Source organism: Schistocerca americana, chromosome 3, assembly GCF_021461395.2.
Source record: "Schistocerca americana isolate TAMUIC-IGC-003095 chromosome 3, iqSchAmer2.1, whole genome shotgun sequence".
Lineage (NCBI taxonomy): Eukaryota > Metazoa > Arthropoda > Insecta > Orthoptera > Acrididae > Schistocerca > Schistocerca americana.
This window is the reverse complement of record NC_060121.1, coordinates 399,348,442-399,367,997: the sequence shown is the minus strand read 5'-3', so window position 1 is coordinate 399,367,997 and position 19,556 is coordinate 399,348,442.

Sequence of the window (19,556 nt, the reverse complement as noted above, 5' to 3'; positions counted from 1 at the left end):
ACACAGAAGTGATTGGCACAGATTACAGCAAAGTAAATTGTAAATATTGTTTGTTGGATGGTTTATCCACTTGGACTGTCTTCCACAGGGTCAAACACACCATTCAGTCTATAATTACAAATCACAGTTTCCAATCTGGTAAAACCATGTTCCGTAGCCAACGAAGAGGTAAAATTTTCTTGTGTACACCTGTCAGAGCAGCTTATAGAAGTGGTAAGATGGTTACCAATAACTATGATCCCTCTTGGGCTTCTGATTAGGCATATAGATTTTTATGTATTTTTATTCTGCAGTTGGAGCTCATTAACATTAAACAGTTTATTCCAACTGTGTTATTGTTGTTTACATTCACACTGCTATTTCCTTCGTAGTCTTCTTGTATGCAGAAGTCGTGGTTTGATATTATATAATCAAACCAGTCCTTGGACTGAAGACCACAACAACATAATTACACATCTGCATTTTGTTAAAATGCCGTCTGTTGCCATATACAACTGGAAAGCAGTCAAGGACTTCTCAGATACTCGACACTGCGAATTTGTTGCTGTACTGCTTCCCAAAGACCAACATGCAGTTAAGCAGGTGGTCAGAAGATATTGCCTCATCGTTAGATATCAGAAGATCGAATTTTTCACAATGGACTTATTCTCCTTGTCTGTCGATCGCAGTTTTTCATTTTAAAATTATTGAATTCCAGCAGCGTCGTCCACCCTCTGATCAGGTGCCATATTCACAGAGTAACTTGTCTTCATGGAACAGTCAGTTCACTTTCACATGCTCATGTGGAAAACAATGACAAAGAGAAGGCATAGGACATAGTACATGTATTAAGACAAAAATAACTTTCATGATACTTGAGGGACCAGTAAATGAAATAAAAGAACAGTTCTGAAGTTAGAGATTGGAATATGTTATACAAATACCCAAAAATGTAGTCTGCTGCTCTGAGCCGAAGATGTTGACACAGGATGAAAAGTCCTGGTGGGCCTCATTAAACTATTCACAAGTCTCCTCTTTTGTAGGGTTTGTGAGAGAGAACTAATTTCGTAACTGTTTGAAATTATATGTTTAGTCCGTTGCAAGTCGGTAAGAGCCCTCATTCACAAATAATGAATGGATAAAAATTGGGAATTCACGCGTCGTGCGCTATACTTCATTCTCACCACAGCTCCTTTGATAGGGAGATGGTTCTTACTCCCACAGCGATTGTCTCCTATTAGTAAGGTACATGTGTTCCAAGTTTGGTTGCAATCAGTTTAGTGGTTTAGGAGGAGGTGTGTAACGTACGTATGTACACACACACTCAAACACACACACACACACACACACACACACACACACAACATCTATTTTTACAATGTGTGTGGATTTACTTTTGGAGAACTAGTTTTCAAGAACATCTTTCATCTGCTCTGTTCATGAGGCCTGTAATATATACCTACAAAGTCCTACGACTGATATTGCTGTTTTCGTGAAGTCTTCTGCCGTCTCGTGTGGTCCTTCCTCTTTTCTTTAATCTGAAGCTGTATTTATACTCGTAATTGTTGATTAGTATCTTCTTCCCTTTCGCTGTTCTTCCTGCGATTTACTCTAGGTCCCATTTCGTAAATTTCCACATCACTCTGACAGTTACAAATTCTAACTCTTGTGGGAACATATTCCAACTTATTCTGTTCAATATATTACACAATATTGTATCCCTGACTATGTCTTATACACTTTCTTGCTTTAACATGCATCTCTCATCCTTTACAGATACGTTACATAAATACTCTGCAAGCCATTGTTAAGTGTATGGATGAGGGTAGGTCGTTCCATTATTATCAGTTTTCTTTCTTATTTCGTTCGCATGTCGGGCGAGGGAAGAACGTCTCTCTAACCGCCTCTAAAAGCCCACAACCTCTCTTACCTTTCTCTCGTGACCCCTACGTGAAGCATACGTTGGTGGTAGCATAAAGATCGCACAGTCACTTCTTTCTCCAAAGGATTCCCATTTAAATTCCCTGAGTACTTCAGCTATACTTGCGTAAGGAATGTATCGAATTATTACGATCTAGCCGCCCGTCTCTGAATTCGTTCATCTGTTGTCATGTCTGTTTGATGAGGGCAGCAAAGACTGGAACAATATTCTAGAACTTGTGAGACTAGCTTCTTGTTTGCGATTTCCTTTACGAATGCACTGCACTTTTACAGAATCCTCGAAACAAGGCATCTCCTTGAAATGCACGCTCCATGATATACTTTGACAATCCAGACTGCCCATAGTCACGTACAACACTGTCTCGTCTTTTAATCCTTTTTAGGTATGCTAGTTAAGTCTGTGGTCGGATATAAAAAGGACAAACCCTCGATATGGTGGCCATTCACCACTAGCTATCTTTGCGCGCTATTACGAAACACTCCACAAACACTTCTCCCAGTGTCTCTGCTGTCAGATGCTTCCTGATAACTTTTTACTGAATTATTGCTTATTTTCTATCAACACAATGGCCCTTAATGTCAAGGGCGTTCTCTTTGTACTGTCTCTGAAGGCACTAAGCCACTCATCTGTACATTCAATTGGCCATATCCAAAAATCATCTTGAGGGAGTCTCCTGGTGTTGTACGTTAGGCCATTATAAGACATAGGTGGAACCATCTCGGGATGCAACACTTTCACCAGTGTTTCCACCATTAGTCTGAGACTGACCTGTATGTGGACTACCACCATCATCAGGTTCAGAAGCAGACTGTTTCGAGCATGCTATATGCAAGGAAATATCTAATTAGACACGTTCTCAATTTAAAACAAGAAGTAAGACATTCAAAACAGTTAGTTAGTTTCATGTGTCATGGACCATCTGGCAAGCAAGATCGTAATGACGTGGAACGAGTCATTTTACATTCACGTCGCGATTTAATTTGTAAACATGCTGAACATTTATAAGTTTTTGTTTTATTTTTTTGAAATGTGCAGATGTGAGATACTAATTCTAATCCACCATCTTTAACACACTAAAATGATAGAAATTCTTCAGCAGAGACACATTTTTTTAGTTTGTTTGCAAATTTTATTTTGCCATCTGTCAGACGCTTTATGTCACTGGATAAGTTATCAAATTTTTTGATGCAGCATTCTGCACCCGTTTGTGTGCTCAAGACAACAACGTTGACTGATGGATGTCTTTTTATTTCTGGTATTGCAATAATGTATGTCACTGTTCCTTTTGAAAAGCAGTGTACTATATACAACAAATTTAATGAACGAATAACTATACTGTGAAGCAGTAGTCAGAATGCCCAGCTCCTTAAACCGATGCCTACACCATGAGCGTGGATGAGCACCACATATTACTCTTAGAACATTTTTTTTCCATAATGAAGACTTTCTTTCTTAAATATGAGCTACCCCAGAACATTATTCCATATGACATTATTGAATGAAAATATGTCAGCTAACTGATTTGTCTCTTACCTAAACTTGCAATAATTCTAAGTGAAAATGTGGCTGAGCTAAGTTGACTTAGGAGTTCGAAAATGTGCTCTCTCCAGTTTAAATTGTCTGCAACATGGTCACCAAAGTATTCTGAATAGTCAGATAGTCAGTCCGTATTAGTAACGCCCGAACAGTTTTAATCGTGACGACGGTTTTAAGCTATTTCCGGTCGGTTTGCCGAGTTGTTCTTTCCATTTTATGTACAGTCTGGTTTGAGTCCAGGCAGCGAAAACACTCGAGAGCAAAATTCGCAGGTGTCAGTTACTGATTATAAATAACTTCTGACACAACGAAAACATTTAACCGTGAAAATAAGTTGGACTGTAAAGCGTCGATGAAGTATCAATGTTTTGTCTGGGCAAGGAAAAAGAGAACATTCACTGCTGTGTACGGGATGTGTTCTGTTCTAACACATTGAGTGTGTGTGGTGGCTGACACAGAGAAAGGAGCCAGGACGAACGTGAATTATTATGGACAACGCTCAGACCGTCATCTCTGGTCAGCGGAAAGCAGACTACTTGCAAACAATAACTTATAAAGTTTATTGTGTGCGTCTGAAATAGCTTTGGCACTCTATCCAGAATAAAATGGGCGGTCTTTTGTCTTCTGCAGTTTTGTTCCTACACAACAATGCAGACCCAGACACTGCTTCTGAAACAGAACCTTTCATTGAAAGTGTTGAATGATGCCATTTTGAACACCCACCTTGCTGTCTGCTTCTTTCGCCTCTCGAATACTGTCTACTTCGATAACTGCAATGGTTTCTTCGCAACTTCCATTATGAATGAATGGAATTTTTCAATTAGAGACGTTTCTTTCCATAGGTGGCGAAATTATCTACGGAAAGATTACTACAATTTTTTCGAACTATGGTTTAGTTAATCATAGAAATTGTTTCTAAACTTGCAGAAACGGAAGTAAAATCCTTTGAGAAAAATAAATTCCGTACATCTTATTAGCATTAAAACGTTCCTTAATTAAAACAAATTCCGCTTGCCATAAATACTCCGTCCTTATTGTTAGAGTATATTGTATAAAGTCGCAAAACAGAGGATTTTGAGCTCTTGACTTTTTCATCGTATTCTTACTTGAAATGGATATCGTCCTTCTGATGAATGATACGCTCAAACTGTTGTTTCATGTTATCTTCGCAATAAAGCTGCGACACCAAACAATCAAAAATGAACAGAATGGCCAGCTGTCTCCCTTGCGATATGATGATGTCTTTAGTTTGAAATCGCTGAGTGCGAATATCTTGGCATTGACTGTATCAGATATATATATATATGTACTACCTTCTATTAGTTATACGTGTACTACGTATAATTGTTATACGAAATTTTTTCCAGACCGTGAATCAAACCCGGATTTACTGCTTATCGCGAGAGGTTGCCTTAACTAATTCGGCTATCCGTGCAAACCTCCCGGACCGATACAAAATAGTGGAGGATTATGGCGCAGTGATGTAGGCTGTGTGACATATGAATGTTTGAATGAGTCCCGGAGATGTGCACGAATAGGCGAAGCGGTGAAGGCGACACTATAAGCGAGAAATCCGCTTACAAGTACGCGGTTTGGCACAAATTTTCGTATATCCTTAATAGATATTTTATTTGTACCTCATACAGACGATGTCAAGATATTTTCACTCATCAAATTCATTTCTAAATAAATTTCTGGTGCTGTAGCAGGCCGAGGTGGCCGAGCGGTTCTAGGCGCCACAGTTTGGAACCGCGCGACCGCTACGTCGCAGGTTCGAATCCTGCCTCGGGCATGGATGTGTGTGATGTCCTTAGGTTAGTTAGGTTTAAGTAGTTCTAAGTTCTAGGGGACTGATGACCTCAGAAGTTAAGTCCCATAGTGCTCAGAGCCTTTTTTTGTGCTGCTGTCGATCTTCAGAAGTCTGTGTTCTTTCAGATATGCAAGTAAATAAAATAATGCCTTTGTAGTGAGTCCTCGGAGCTACGGAACAAAAGTAAGAAGTCTCTTTCCTGTAAAGGAACGATATGTACTATAATTTTCCTTTGAACTGTTGTTTCGTTTTCAGTTCGATGTACTTCGCGGACCGGGTGCGCTGACAGATCCGTCTGTTTCCTGTTGCAAATACTATACTTTCTGTGATTTAGAGTAGCGATACCGAAATCTTTAAGGTAGCTGTTGTGAACGGGAGGAAACACTGAGCAGTCATCACAGTTAGTGTGCTGTGGGGAATTACCAGCGAAAAATTATCAATTTAGACTTGAGTATTCACCAAAGACGTGCAAATGATACACTGACGGAAGAGCTAGCATACATCATCAAGGCTTTGAAACTGCTTTGGTCGCCAACAACAAAATGATAATACGCTGGAGACTTACTCATTTCAGCGGTGAAAATCGAGTAACTTTACTCACTTTATTCGAGGAGATATGTATATTCTTTATATATTTTATTTAGAGGACAACAGACCACGTCGATCGTTACAGCACTGACCTGCAATCAGTTCCCCTCGGTCTGAGACATTTAATTTAGACTTCTTAATTATTTAAAAGAATTTGCGATAAAAATGTGTGACTGGTATAAATACTTGATGCTCTAGGCTGGCAACGTATTTCTACACGTATACAAGTTAAATACATTTTATGTCATTACTCTTTCGAAGTTCTGAACTTTCGCTTGATAATGCAAGCAAGAGTGAAGAAAATTCAACAAACGCTCATAGGGTTTTCCGAATTAGTAGAAACGTTCGACAATGTAAAATGGTGCAAGATGTTCGAAATTGTGTGAAAAGTAAGAGTACAGTACAGGGAAAGACGGGTAGTACGCAATACGTACAAGAACCAAGCGGGAACAGTAACATTTGAAGTAAAAGGATGGAGTGCTAGGGTTAGAAAGGGTGTAAGACAGAGATGCATGCTCTCGTTCATACTGTTGAATCTGTCCGTTGAAGAAGAGAAGACCGAAATAATAGACAGTTTCAAGAATAGGACTAAAGCTCAGGGCAAAAGGATAACAGTGATAAGATTCACTGATAACCTTGCTGTCCTCGGTGAAAATGAAGAACAATTACATGATTTGTTGAATGAAATGAGAAAAGTGAAACTTTGACGTTATGAAGATCCAATCTGACGTATATTAGTGGCCATAACGTTGTTAGCGATGGGACTGATACTCTCCTGTACACAGCTTTTGCGGTAGTTCTGCTCTATCTTTCTTCAAGGAAGTTCATCAACGTATGTTGGTTGGAGGTGGACCGGTTTATGGTATAGGTGTGATTCTGCCGACACACGTGATTTCCGCCGGCCGGAGTGGCCGAGCGGTTCTAGACGCTACAGGACTGATGACCTCAGTCATAGTGCTCAGAGCCATTTTTTGAACGCCGTTACCCTCGATTTCGTAGGCATTATTTGGACATATATCTCTAATCATGGCCTGGGCCTCCACCTAACAGCGGATGTTAGACAATGTGATTTAACCTAACATTAGGGGTTCACTTCAAACAAAGGCCAACAATTATTTCTTGCCATGCTCATGAGACAAATTACGTGTATATTATAAATTTATATTTTTCCAGTTCGTTATTGATTAAGCATTACGGGTTATGGACTCAGAATATGTTTAGATATTAACATGCGGTCTTAAACCTCTGTTATGCAAATGGCTACAACGCTACTACGTATTATAGAACAGTATGTCATGACTAATACGTTGCTGTTATATATAGTACACTTTAATGTACTGTAAGTCACCAAAATATTTAGTCAAGGCTCGAGAAGAGCCGCTCCACAACAGTGTCCTTCATTGTAACTATGTATCCCCGCTTCCCGTCCTATGTTAAAGGTGAACACAGTTTAGACCTTTTGCAGGATGCGTGGACCGTTTTTGTTTTATATATCTATATATTTGCTGGTTGTGGACAAAACATTATGACATCTGACCACCGTGGCGTTGGATGCCGCCTGGTGGCATTGCGGGCATTTGACGCAGTAACAAAAGTATTTAAGCTTAACAGACACGGACAGGGTATCACCCTAGTGAGGATATGGTTTCAGATGGGTAAATCCATTGAGATAAGTGACTTTGACCGAGAGCGGATTATTAGTACGCAGAGCCTGTCGGCGAGTATCTCGAAAACGGCGAAGCTCATTGAACGTTCACGCTCTACCCTCGTGAGAATCTACAGAAAGAGGTACAAAGATCGGGAAATTACCACTAGGCGTTAAATGGTTGGTCGTCCTCGACTCTTCACAGAACATGGGGTACGGACACTTGTCTGCTCTGTATATTTGGATAGATGGTGATCTGTGGCTTCTCTGCTGAAAGTGTACAACGCTGGTGCACGCGCAAGTGTTTCGGAGCACACCGTTCATCGTACGTTGTTTAACATGGAATTCCGTAGCAGATCACCCCTACGTGTTTACATGTTGACTCAACGACATCGTCAACGGTTGCAATGGGCACAGGACGCTCACGATGCGGACGGCGATGAATGGAAACGTGTCAGCTCATCGGGTAAATAATATTTTTGTTTCACCCCGCATCCCTTCATGCTTGATGTCTTCCCTGACGGCGATGTCATCTTTCAGCAGTATAAGTGTCTGTGTCTCGAAATCAGAACTGCACTACAGTGTCTTGAGGAGCATTATAGTGAACTCACGTTGGTGTTTCGGCGACCTAATTTGCGTGATAATGAACCTAAGGAACCCATCTGGGCCGCTATCGGGTGCCATCACGGCGTTCGCAAATCAGCTGCCAGTTATTTACGCAAACTACATTACCTGTGCGTAGACGTTTAATGCCACATACCTCCACAAACCTACCAACAAACTGTCGTATCCCGGATACGCGGAATCAGTGAAGAATTCCGTTCCAAAGACGGACAAACAGGCCATTAAGCACATCGTCATAAGTTTTTAGCTCATCCGTGTATAATAGCTCAAGTGTATGCTAAGTAAATCTGTAACGCATAGTTAGCAATTATGGATCATAATATGTTTTCTGCTGCTCGTAACAGCCAAGCGCTGGCTGTTTTAAGTAGTCTGGGTGGATCCTCTACATATTGTAACGCCTATCAGCAACCACGAGCCCGATTTTTTATTCTTAAATATTTGATGATGTTTTGTCAGTGGTTCAGGCGAACCGGCTCCTGTCCAATTCCTTGTTTCCATTTGTATAGTATGATTGTACAGTGTTCTGACGATGTTCAGAGTATCTTGTAATACCTGGAACACTTTCAAACTGTATACCTGTATTAGTTAACTGGTACTGCCAGTTGCTACCTTTTAATATAAAGAAACTGTATAGATCTTGTTTCTTTCCACAAAAAAAAATTAATTGAAGTCTTTCTCCGTCCTCTTATGTATTATACAAACACTGAAAACACTTATTTATTATGTTTCTAAGTTGTCGTATAAGAGACTGCTGCCATCTGGTGGTACCCCTCAACACTACATAATACATCTGACTAGGGCTCGGTAGTGTGCCGTCAGCTGTCAACAAGGACGCAGCAGGCAGTATCCTATGACCCAAATGTATTTGATCAGAAACTTTTGTGCCTGTTTGGCACCGTCATGGTTTTATTGTATGACGTTACACTGAAGCGTCTTTTTCAACGAGGTATGTTCATCTCGGGCATGTTACATTTGATTTTCTTGACGGTGGATTTCCAATAAACGCTTAAATTATGTCATGTTCTTCCCAAATATGTCCATGACTAAATAAATATGACACATAATGGCACAGTGGTCCTTGTATGTAGACGGTGTGTCATAATTCTATTACATTTTCTTATTTATAAACAATAACGATTATTAGACAGAACAATTTTTTCTACTACCTTTTCAGATCTGAAGACGTTGATTTCGCTTGCTGAATCTAGTTGTCTCCACAACGTGAACGATAATAAAACAAACTGCAGGGACGGATTCCTGACTGGAAATAGAGGGAAAAAGTTCAAAGAAATATGTCCGGAAATAGACGGTGTGCGTGCAAAGACAACAAATCGTCCCGGAACGCAGCACAGATCTGAATCGCATCCATGTCACAACAGATATTCAAAGTGGCTTCCATGGGACTGCACGTGATAGGTATAGTAGCAGTTATCATGCAGGACACACATAATCTTACGTTGGCTTACACCATGTTGTCGGACCACTTGCCTCGATCTCATACTAGGGTTCGTCTCAATATCATGTGAGCCCGGACGTCCAAATCTGGTGTATGCACAGTTCGCCGCTTCCCTGCAGGTTCGTCTGTCTTAAAGGACCGATGGTCACACAGACGCCTGAAACGGGCTTGAAATGTGGTGTCTGTGAGGGTACTTGTTTCGGTATAGCTGTGATACCTCTCGACCGTTTCCACCTGATTGGCCGTTCACAAACACCATCTCGGCTTGCCCCCGACATGAATACCGGACCATTCTGCTGCTTGCAGTATGTTGCGTCAATCACACAGTATGCAACGTACAAGGAGCACACAGCAAGTGGTCAAAGGAACTGTTATTCGTCAATGGCATCTACCATGACAACCATGCACTTCCGGACACACGTTTATTTTCCACCATTTCCAATCAGCAATCCGTCACTGCAGTCTGTCGGTTTTATTAACGTTCACCTTGTATATACACACATCAACAAAAGTTTTGCGTCACCCCCTTTCCCAGAATTCCTGAAGATAGACACTGACTGTGAATATTGTATAACAGACACAGTTCCTTTGACTGTTTAGAGATGTAGCTAAACCCGCCCAACGATGTAAACAACCATGCATGAGCAGATCCAGTCACACCACCAGGAAGGAGGTACACGGCTCGTGTACTCTGTAGTTCCACCATGCCTAGACGGTCAATACCGCGGTTCGATCGCGTTCGCATTCTTACTTTGTGCCAGGAAGGGCTCTCAAGAAAGGTAGTGTCCAGGCGTTTCGGAGTGAACTAAAGCGATGTAGTTTGGTCATGGTGGAGATACAGAGAGACAGGAACTGTCGAAGACATACCTCGCTCAGGGTGCCTAAGGGCTGCTACTGCAATGGATAACTGCTACCAACGGATTATGGCTCGCCGGCCGGAGTGGCCGTGCGGTTCTAGGCGCTACAGTCTGGAACCTCGAGACCGCTACGGTCGCAGGTTCGAATCCTGCCTCGGGCATGGATGTGTGTGATGTCCTTAGGTTAGTTAGGTTTAAGTAGTTCTAAGTTCTAGGAGACTGATGACCTCAGAAGTTGAGTCCCATAGTGCTCAGAGCCATTTGAAACATTTTTTTGATTATGGCTCGGAGGAACACCAACATTTTGAATAATACTTTTCGTGCAGCCACAGGACGTCGTGTTACGACTCACACTGTTCGCAATAGGCTACATAATGCGCAAATTCGCTCCCGACGTCTATGGTGAGGTCCAGTTTTGCAACCACAGCATCATGCAGCGCGGTACAAATGGTCCCAACAACATGCCGAATGGACCGCTCAGGATCGGCAATACGTTCTCTTCATCTTTGAGTGTCGCATATGCCTTCAACCAGACAATCGTCGGAGACGTGTTTGGAGACTACCCGGTCAGGCTGAACGTGTTAGACACACTGTCCAGCATTGCAGCAAGGTGGAGGTTCCCTGATGTTTTGGGGTGCCATTATGTGTGGCCGACGTACGCCACTGGTGGTCTTGGAAGGCCCCATAATTGCTGTACGATACGTGAATGCCTTCCTCCGAACGATAGTGGAACCATACCAGCAGCTTACTGACGAGGCATTCGTCTTCATGGAGGACAATTCGCGCCCCCATCGTGCACATCTTGTGAATGACTTCCTGAAGGAATAGAGTGGCCAGCATGTTCTCCAGACACGATCCCTATTGAACATGCCTGAGAGAGGTTGAAAAGGGGTGTTTATGTACGACGTGACGCACCAACCGCCGTCCATTGTGGCCGAGCGGTTCTAGGCGCTTCAGTCTGGAACCACGCGGCTGCTACGATCGCAGGTTCGAATCCTGCTTCGGGTATGGATGTGTGCGATGTCCTTAGGTTAGTTAGGTTTAAGTAGTTCTAAGTCTCGGGGACTGATGACCTCAGATGTTAAGTGCGATAGTGCTTAGAGCCATTTTTGAACTCACAAAGCACTCTATAGGACCTACGCCGAATCGCCGCAGAAAAACGGGACAATCTGGACCGGCAGTGCCTTGATGAACTTGTGGATAGTATGCCACGACGAACACAGGTATGCATTAATGCAAGAGGACAACAGACATGGTACAACAGGCAATGTGTGGTTTTCGTGAGCAATAAAAAGGGCGGAAATAATGTTTATGTTGATCTCTATTCCAATTTTCTGTACAGGTTCCGGAACTCTCGGAAAACATATGATGCAAAACTTTTTGTGATGTGTTTATATTTACTGTAATCTGGCCCAATAAACTTATTTACAAAGAAGAGTGCATTATTCAAAAACATACACAAACGATACGGAAGCGATGTGTGACCACGTGATACCGCCTTCAGAAATACAGCATTAATTATAATCATCAAAATAAGCTGGAACATTCATTGAAAGAGAGTATAAGAGAATACAAAGAAAGAATATTGGAAGCGACAGCGTCCATGTAGGCCACAACATGTGGCCGGTATGCCCTTAAGATCCACGAAAAACTATTAATGTACATTCCTCGACACAAATAAGCCGAGAATGTGGCTTTTATTTAATTTCATGCTTTTATAACTGCTTACTCTGCAGAGAAAGTAAATGTTTTTGTGATTAGTGAACGAGTCGAGACGTGGAATGCTCTCTAGTCTGGGATGCCGGCACCCTGCTGAGAGAGCGTCGAGACGAGCGCAGCGCCGGTCGGCGAACTACGAGTGGCGGGGGCGCGGCGGCCGCAATGACGGCGGTGATGTATGGCTGACTGGAGCATCAGTCAGTCGCGCCGATCAATTAATTAGCGCCGTCAGCGGCGATTAGCGCACTTTCCAGCGGCACTCGTTCGCTTCTGGCGCGATGCACTCTGTGCGGTACGCCACTCACCGACCCGCCTGCGACCACACCCTCGCACCGACACATACACACGCACACACACACACACACACACACACACACACACACACACACACAGACACACACACATACTCCCTCGCTCGTGCTCGCAGACGCACACGTGAATGTACACTCAGTCGCATGCTTTGTGCCATTATAGATTTGTGAGAAAACATCGAGGGAAACTGGTACCTTCACGCGACATACATTCACGGTATTATCATTATTATTCTTTTAAAACGTGTCAACATCCTTAAATGTTTTCATGCAAAATTACAGAATCAAATCAAACAGTTTTGAAAGGAACAAGATTTCAGTCGGCCTGGATACGCACAGTGATGTGTTTTTTTTTGTTTTTTTTTGTGAAAATAATGTATTACGCGACACAATAAGAAAAATTTTAAAAATTTTTAACCGCTATTGGTTTCGGGCCTCGTCCGCCATCATCACATCCCATTCTTAGTCAGATGATGATGTTCATTCGCACCACAGTGGAAATACACTATCAGTTGCCACCGATGAGGTTACCTGACCAGCATTCTCGGTAATTTACGCACCGAACAAAAATTTTGATACTTTCTACCGGATAAATCTGTGTACCGGAACGGTACACAGTCGACTGAGTTATCCAAACACGACTCGAGACTTGCCCTCACAACTGGACTTCCGTATTACCTCATCTCCTACCTTCCACGTCTCCAAAGTTTCTTGTTGTTGCTTCAAACTTTTATTCTCTTGGGAAATTTGTCCTACATCTAGCCAAATGTTACTAAACTGTGAGACCGGTAGTCGAAGCTAGGGCCTTTGTCTCTCATGGGCAAGTGCTCCTCCGACTGAGCTATCCAATTACGACTTACAAAAAAATTGCTCTTAGCACTATGGGACTCAACATCTGAGGTCATCAGTCCCCTAGAACTTAGAACTACTTAAACCTAACTAACCTAACGACATCACACACATTCATGCCCGAGGCAGGATTCGAACCTGCGACCGTAGCGGTCACATGGTTCCAGACTGAAGCGCTTAGAACCGCTCGGCCAAACAGGCCGGCTACGACTTACAAACCGCCCTCACATCTGTACTTCAGCCCGTATCTCATCTCCCACCTTGCATGTCTCTGTAATATCTTTTGTTCTACTGCTGCTAGCCCCGCAAGGATGAAGGAGAGCCCAAACCTGTATATAATGCAAGAATGAAGTAACATATCTGAATTAACTAATGTTTCCTTCACTGCATTGAAATCAATGGTCCAAAGCCACAAAGCTTTCCTCTTAGACTCACTAAAAATTAATTGTATTCTGTGTAAAATTTTGTATCTTCTTGCGCAAAGCAATGTGTAATTATTACATCCATTAAGTCCCAAATAGTCTATACGCCATTATCTGTACAAATAAACGCGTTTTTTAGGAGGTGCTTCACTGTTCTCTTTTGTCTTTTACCGTCCGGAGCTTGTCACGTCAGCACCGTTCACTGTACCACTAAATAATTTCTAATATAGTGAACTAACTTTCATTCAGATAACCCTGGGTTCGGTGTAGGGCGGCGGTGGGGTGGGTGGACTGCTGTGGCCTGTTGTGGGGTTGTGAACCACTGAGGGCTACGGCGGATCGAAGCCTCTCCGTCATTTCTAGGTCCCTGGTTCAATACACACTACACAATGCTACTTTCATTCAAACTATGTTTGAATACTTTATTATAATACCAGTTCACATATTTAAGTCAATAATCATTGTGCTGCTGATTCAGATTTTCAGATTTTTTGTGGGAGAGACGCAACACTTCAACGTGACACCAAGCAGCCACTGACGGTTTTTTTTACTAGTTTTTAGTATTTCTTTCCTCTTCTCGTACAACCTGATCCTCCTGTCATTCAATGAAACCGAAGAAAGAAGTTGCCACAAACTGTAGGTGCCCTGCCCAGGAACATAGGCTGTTTCCATTAGCGTTACACTGCAAACAAACCAGTGTATTAATATCACAACATTCAGCGTTAAAGTTTCATCTACATCTACATTTATACTCCGCAAGCCACCCAACGGTGTGTGGCGGAGGGCTACGCAGATTGCAACATTTATTTTGACCACTTCATTAGCTGCACTACTCTAGCAGCTGAGTGACAGGCAGCAGTGGATCTGCAACCTCTATCCACAACGGTGTTTTCCTTAAGGAAGGCACCCACACTGCACAGCAGTTTTCTTATGATAGCATGTTTCCATCGTTGAACCCAGTTCTTGTGAAGCTGCTGGTCGCTTAGTGTCCTTTCATAGCTTCATTCGGCGAATTCTAGGTTACGAAATGACCGTTCTTCCTCTTGTAACTTCTTGTTATATCACGCAGTGCTGCTTAAATATTTACCTACTTTTTCTCGCAAGTAATTTCATCCGGGTAATCAGGTGTGTCTATATTTTTCGTTTCAATTTAGCCAGCTAGTTAGGGCGGCGCCTGGCGTGTTATGATTAACTCAGATGCAACAGCTCGGCTGTACGTTGTGACCGAGGGCGGAGATTGGGGCCGCTCCGCTTGGCTCATAGGCCAATCTCATCCCGCCCGCCGCCTTACGAGTCGGCGTTGCAGGCGAGGCTGGATAATTAACTCGCGCGCCCGTGCTCGCCTTCGTCGGACCACCAGCCTACCTCTGCTGTGTATCTGGCTGCCTGTATCCCACGCGAGAAAGGTATCATTTTCAAAATTCTGTTTGTATCAGAACTCTGAACTGTCAAGTCCCATGTGAAATCAGAAGTACCGAATATGGAGAATTAATTCAGATGATTTACATACGAGATACTGCCAATGCTCAATATTGCTACAAAGGTAAAACAAGGATAATGGAATCTAGTCAAATTAATCCAGGTGAGTCTAACAGAATTAGTGTAGGGAATGAGACATTAAAGGTAGATGATGAGTTTTTACCGTTCACGAAGCAAAATAATTGGTAACGGCTGAAGCAGAGAGGATGTTGTAAGGCAGTAAGGTTTTCCCAACACACTTTTATTGTTCTGTATGTTCTGCTCGATTTATATTTTTGTATTAGATGGTTGTTTACGACGCACGATCGGATTATTAATGAATTCAATTGCTGATACCGGCTAGCACCACGTGCACAGCATGCCTGGGAGTTAATTAGAGTTGAGCACTGGTAAGGAGGGCGACGTGAGCCAGCCATTCGTTCCTAAGAAGCCGCTGTCGGCTAGGGAAGGGCCTGGGAAGAGACGTGTCGTATTGTGCAGGGCAGGACATTGCACACTTACTGCTCTTAGAGACAACAGAGTGAGGATGCAGTGGTTTACAATGCTAGAGGCCACCGAACTCCCATATTGCGGAGAATGCAGGCAAGAGCGTGGAACGGAAAAAATTTCAAAACAGTATACCTGTAAAAAGAGCATCGGGGGCGTAACAAGGCGAAAGGACATCCTTTTAGTATAAGGAATGCGTGGGATTACAAAATAGCAAGCTGACCTCTTACGGGAAGCACCGGGAAAATCTTCCCGCTGACAACCAGAGACGTATATTGGTTTGGCAGATTGCTAAATATGTGGAAGAGGAAACGGAAACTTCCAGAAAGATACGTATTAGATTGGCAGAAGGATGAGGACGTAGGAGGGGAAACGTAAACTTTCAGAAAATCTTACGAATGGAGCATGAGATTCTGGTGATTGGCAGACAGATTCATGACCCATATAGTGCGAGGTACGTTTTTGTAACGGGTGCAGGGATTCGTAACCAGAGTGCAAACGTAGGCCTCACGTGTCTAGGAGGGAGTTGGATACGGCATGAAGGGGCACTTACCTCCTGTGACCGATCGAAGACACTTCCCTGTGGGGATTGGTGAGATCCTGCAACACAAGGAGCGCGTGAAGTCATTTCTATGTGAACGGAACTGTTTTTCCGTCTACTGGAGTAACTATTCTTTAGCTGCCTGTGGAGTCTGAGACACATTGAAGTGTTTCATTCCGGGAGAACACTTCAGTCGAATTTATGTTCCTGGCTGTGAGCAAGGAGAAATCTTGACTTGGGTTTTGTCTTGTGCTGAGGTAATTTCAGCCGTAGGAGTTGGCGACAGGCATACTGCGTCCAGGTATGCCACGTATATCATATTCACAGCAGCCAGCGCCCCAACGAGCAGATAATGAGCGCATTACAACTGTTGCCCATACTTCAGTAGGTGACATGTGCACCCCAGTTCTGTGGGTAGGGAAATACTCACCGTAAATGTGCCGAGTTTCATTTGCTTATCCGCTGAGTTTTTTTTTTTTTTTTTTTTTTTAAGTGCCATGCAGGGTTCAGATCTTCTGTTTATCACTGCTTATCAGTATCAGCCAACATTGTGTCTCTCAAATAATAGAGGATGTAGCAGAGGAGAGTTAGTCACATGCTTTTCCAATCCCGAAACTACATGTAGTGTAGAAACCGACATTGTGTACTTAATACATATAAAAACTTTTGCGCTATAAACGTTTTTTTGAGAATAAATAGATCACGGTATCAATTGTGATTCTTTTTAATAGCATCTCAATAGGAATGACTGGTTCGATGTGATAAACTGAAGTGAAGTAAAATCACAACACTGTACTTCGTTTGAGGACGACGGTTCAATCCCGCGTCCGGCCATCCTGATTTAGGTTTTCCGTGATTTCCCTAAATCGCTCCAGGCAAATGCCGGGATGGTTCCTTTCAAAGGGCACGGCCGACTTCCTTCCCCGTCCTTCCCTAATCCGATGAGACCGATGACCTCGCTGTCTGGTCTCCTTCCCCAAAAAACAACAACAACAAAACTGTACTTCGTTTTATGGAATGCTCTAGGTGTAGGTTGCCGATGGCAACCATATTTAGGCGTGAGAATTCAACATTAGACAACGACACGTGCGAACACTATGTGTTAGATACACAGCGGCGGTTTACAACATAAAATGCAGATTGGCAGAGAAAGAAAAGCGTTGCCGGAAAAAGGGACATTTGCTAATATCGAATATAAGCTTAAATAATAGGAAGTTTTTCCTGAAAATATTTGTATAGAGCGTAGCCTTGTATAGTAGAGAAACGTAGACGATATGCTGTTCAGACAATAGGAGAATAGGAGCTTTCGGAGATTGTTGGAAGTCAGATGGGTACATTGAATAACTAGCGCAAAAACCGGAAAAGCTTTACGAAAAGAACTGCCTGAGGCATCAGGGAATGATCCGTTTGACAAATGGACGAAGTGTGCGAGGTAAAAAGTTTGAATGAGGTTAATGCTTGAATAAAGTAAAAAGGTTCAAATGGCTGTAAGTTTGTAGTAGTTACCCGCAGATGAAGAGGCTTGCACAAGGTAGTTCCATCGAAGCAGACTACCACAACATCAATTCTACCAATTAAAAGTATGTTGAGAGCAACACAAAATTCGTTTCAAAAGAAACTTATTTGGAGGTAAGACTGTTCACTGCTTATGTCAAATTCCTCCATAGTTCCATTAGTTTCAAGTATGCATGTCATGCACCCGTTACGTTTCAAGGGTATGTAATCTAATTCGAATCGTCTATTTTACGTTACGCATAACATAAGAAGAAGATTTTTTTTTACTTGGAACCAATTAACCTACGCAATTCAACATACAAAAAAGTTTTCATTGAAAGTTTCACCCTAAGGTTTTACTTATAAATCTTTGGCCCGCTTTCGTGAGTAGATGACAGCGAAGAGCGTGTTTTCTGTGTTCGCTCATGATCTGGCAAACGAAAAAAGAACTTTGGGACAAATGTTAAACTTAGTAACGTTGTAACATTGAATTTAATATGCAGTTAACTGAAATAACACTGTGAACATTGGAGAGTGAATTTTAGGTAGAGGAGGTGGATAAAAGTACGATAACATCAAAAACGTATTTCCATGCCTAATACGGTGTAGGAAAACAGTTGGCATTCGAAATAGCTTTGAGTCGCCTCGGAATGGATCAATACAGGCCCGTATTTTTTATGTGAATCTCATACCATTCTTCCGGCAAAATAGTGGTAAGTTCAGCTAAGGATGATTGAAGTAGACAGCAATCACACACGACACACTATCAGTAATTTTGAGATCTGGTGACTATGGTGGCCAGGGGAGTTGCAAATATTCATCCTCGTGCTCACAAAACCAGCCTTTGACTGTGCAGGCTGTCTGAACAGGGGCCATATTGTCTTGGAACAAATCGTCACCAATGGGGCACTAAAATTGTACCATGGAATGAGCCCAATCGGTCATAATGACCGTATAATTCTTGGCAGTACTTGGACCATGCAGAATAATCATATGGCTCAAACAATACCACGACATGACCTCCCAAATCATCACCGGACCCACGCCATGTTTCACTGTTGACAATAAGTAGTCTGCACCGTAGACTTGACACAGCGTACGCTAGGCGTAAACTCAGCCCGAAGGTTGAAACAGTACAAAACAAGGCTCATGCACCAAAAAGACTTTCTTCCATTACTCCATACCTGGGGTTCTATGGCTTCGGCACAATGTTTTCCTGTTATGAGAATTGCGTCACTGAACAGTGGTTTTAGAATTGCACCTCAAACTGCAATTTCCTACTTACGGAGCAAGGATCACACTTGGTTGTAACAAAACATATCCGTAACCAAGATGAGTTGACATGATTTTATAATGGCTTATGTGAAAAACTTTTGTATTAAGCGTGAGAAAATTGCTGCAGGTGTCTGAGTGTCAGTGTGGCGGGGGAGGGGACGGGGGAGGGGGGCGGGGGACGGCAGCCCATTCTTCCTCCAGAGCCCGAACCAGAGGAGGTAGTGATGTTGGACGCTGGTCGACGTTCTAAATCATTCCAAAGAACTTCCGTTGGGCTAAGGTCGGAACTTTGGGTAGGCCACGGAATTTCAGTAATATCATTGTCCACAAACCATTGCCACACAGTTCTGCTTAATGACAGGGTGCATTGTCATGCTGGTACAGTCCTCGCCTCAGAACTGTCCCTCCAGTGTATGCAGTAGGCAATGCTCTGAAATGTGTTTTTATCTTTCCGCATTTAGCGGTCTCATAAGTAGAGTAATGGGACTGCACCCCAACCCATATACCCCCATACCATAACATCTCCTCATCCGTATTCCATGT